Source organism: Garra rufa, chromosome 4 (genome assembly GCF_049309525.1).
Source record: "Garra rufa chromosome 4, GarRuf1.0, whole genome shotgun sequence".
NCBI lineage: Eukaryota > Metazoa > Chordata > Actinopteri > Cypriniformes > Cyprinidae > Garra > Garra rufa.
Window position 1 is genome coordinate 48621270 of NC_133364.1, and position 3239 is coordinate 48624508.

General features: G+C 36.8%; 1 long non-coding RNA gene across 1 annotated transcript; it reads right to left on the reverse strand.

Moving 5' to 3' along the window:
- Nucleotides 1-318: 318 nt before the first annotated feature.
- Nucleotides 319-2405, reverse strand: LOC141334125 (uncharacterized). Its single transcript, XR_012355481.1, has 3 exons — nucleotides 2193-2405; nucleotides 1772-1863; nucleotides 319-815 (listed from the first exon to the last, which is right to left on the reverse strand). It is a non-coding gene; the product is annotated as an uncharacterized lncRNA (long non-coding RNA).
- Between the last annotated feature and the right edge of the window lie 834 nt (nucleotides 2406-3239).

A 3239-nucleotide genomic window follows, 5' to 3' on the forward strand; every position in this document is an offset into this window, starting at 1 on the left:
TTAAAAAACAACCCAACCATAACCCAGCTGCTGGGTAACTATGGGACAGGACACGCGTTGGGTTGTTTTGACCCAAGTGCTGGGTTGAACCATTTGACCCAAAATGCTGGGTTGTTTATTTGACCCAACCAGTGGGTCAGATTAACTGTGCTGCTGGGTTAAAGATTACCTAAACATTGGGTTATTTGTTGTCTCATTGCCTTGCTACCTTTATTTTTTACCAATAATAATATCTAAATCACAAAGGAATGTAAAATTATTATTGTTTTTCTGTAATACATTTACACAACACAAAAAAAATGCAACTTTAAACATCAATTTAATGGGTTTTCACATTTCTTTTTAATACAATTTTCAAAAGGGGTACAGCTGTCACACATTTTGTCCAACCCATATAGACACAAATAACGGTTTTAGTAGATCAGTTTTTTTAAAACACAAAACTGTAAACTAGGCACTGTACATTCCTATTCTTTATGTCAACATTGCAGCAGAAGAACACTCAAAAATGAATTATTACCACATTAGAATCATTCCAAACATTGTGCCATTAAACCTAAGCCCAACAAAGAGTCCACCAGACAATACTTACAATTTGAAACATGTAAGTGTTTAAATGTTAAGTGGCCAGAAAAAAACAGTTGCCCTCAAAAACTTCACACATGAAGACTTATGTCCATCAATATGATATACTGCACGCTGGAGAAATTCCCAGGCAACAAGTCCGCTTCAATGGCATGGCCTGGAACAATGGCGAAGGTCTGGGAAGTCGTTGTCTCATCCCCAAGGCACAAATCCACCATGTTGATCCCCACCTGTTAATTATACGACATTTAGTCTTGCAACATAACTAACATTTTAAGTTAAGTGTATTTTATGAACATAAACACAGAGGTGTGAAATAAATGCTCATTTCAGAAGAAAATTTCAAACTGCACTTTTAGTCTTTTACATCTGAACTCTTCATACAGTGGTGGTCAAAATTATTAGAACAATAGTATTTTCACCAGCTAAAAAAATGGTTTTAAATCAGTGATTGTTATCTTTTGCTGTGGTGTGTCAGTATACGAAATATCAGTTTACATTTCCAAACATTCATTTTGCCATTAATTGTGATAATCAGGTGACATTTTTGTTTGCACAACAGCCAGTCCTCCACACAGAGATCTGTTCTCATCATCATCCAGAAGATCTGTGGCAACGTCTCCAAGATGCTTCAAGAGACAGTACTGTTAAGAGTTTGAAGCACTTGTCTAAAAATGTTGTAAAATGAGGATGCTGTCAAAAATAATAGCATAAATAGATTTTCTTTACCAATTAACTTCGATTAACTAAATTAAATCAATATTTGGTGAGACCATCCTTTGCGTTTAAAGCAGCTTTTACCCTACACTAGGTGCACTTGCATATAGTTTTTCAGGTAGGTCTCTTGAAGCATCTTAGATATGTTGCCACAGTTCTTCTGGATTTAGTCTGTCTCAGTTTGTTCTGTTTCTTCATGTCATTCCAGACAGACTGAATGATGATGAGATCAGATCTCTGTGGAGGATTGACTATTGTGCAAACAAAAACCTCACTGGATTATCACAATTAATGGCAAAATGAATGTTTGGAAATGTAATTTCCTACTGACACACTACGGTAAAAGATAACAATCACAGACTTAAAGCCATTTTTAGCTGGTGAAAATACTACTGTTGTAATAATTTTGGCCACCACTGTGTTTATATATACACCCTTATTAGAGTAGAAAAAGTAAAACAAAACTTACAGGTTGTACGTCAATGAATGGCTTCCGGGCTTCTGGGTCTGAAGACCTTTTCTCCAGAGAGGGCAGGACTTCCTCACTCTCCTCTTTAGTATCTAAACCATAGGAATAATATGCAAACTGTGAAACTTATCTTATAATCACACATTGAAGCACTTTCATGTGAAAGTTTCTTCATTCGTTTAAATAATGCCAATTAATTCCCACCCTCATTCAACTACTGCAGGTTAAGTATAGGTATGGGGTAAAATTCAGGGATGTAGAATATGCTCATGCAGAATAAGGCATCAGTATGTGCTTTATAAGTGCTAATTAACAGCCAATATACAAGCTAATAAGCAACTAACTAGTTAACCAGTTGATATGTGTCAGATACAGTTGCATTTTGTTTTTATATATTGACATATTATAAGATAAAGCTTACCTTAAGTCATGTCACCCAGCTCTAAATGCACCTATCCACCTCGCTGAGCATTGGCAAGAATTAGGTCTGCAATTGTAGCCCAGTCTTCAAAAATCTGCCTCTCTGGATTTACCTTCCTAAAGTCTTGTGAAATCTGGTAAAAATTGAAAAAGAAAGACAAATCTGGTTAAATAAGTCAAAGTTTTATACTGGTCTCCTAGTTTGTAAAGCAACACAAGCATTCACTAAAATAGAGGAAGAGTAAAGGGCACGCTTTCTCCTTTCCAAAATGCTCGCTCTGAAGCTTGTTCTCCCGTGGCGTCTGCCGTTGCTAAGCAACCATGTCCTGCACTCCATGAGACGCAGAAGTTTCAGCAAAAAAAAAAAAATCGCTTGTTCTGCTATTAAATTTATTTAAAAATGGTTATTCCTGTACATCTATGATAAGCTGTTCCTCCAACTTGGCTGTTAAGGATGAAGCTCATTGGTTCTTGTCACATGACCTGCGGTGGTGCGCAGACGCGCCTGGAAAAAACGAGCTTCTATTATGAGCGCGCATACGGCGCGCGTCTACATTTGAAATAACATGTGAACGGCCCCTAAATGACCGCATATACCAAGAGAGATAAAGTCTAACTTTACATACTGTAGCTAAGACAACATTACATTTAAGTGACACACAGCAGTACATACCAGTCATATTGTGGTTTACCGTTATTAAAGTAAGGGGCAGGGCGTTTTAGCTAATGCAGATACCTGAGGGAAAAAAGCGCGAAAATGCTCAACATACAAATGATGATCTATCGTTGGATTCGGCACGTCGCAGACATTTACTTGTAAAAATATGCCCTTAAAAGATCAATTTGTGTAAGGAAATTGTCTTCGTTTTCTGCAAAGCCATACAGTACACAGACAGTAACAGAACTTACCCCCGTATCTGACCTACCCTTTCCATAAGACGTTAAAATAAAGGCTATGTATACTGTAAGTTATAAATAACACTAAGGTTACACACACACAACTTCTATATAACAATAAAGCGATGTTGAGGCAAAAATAGTAAGTAAA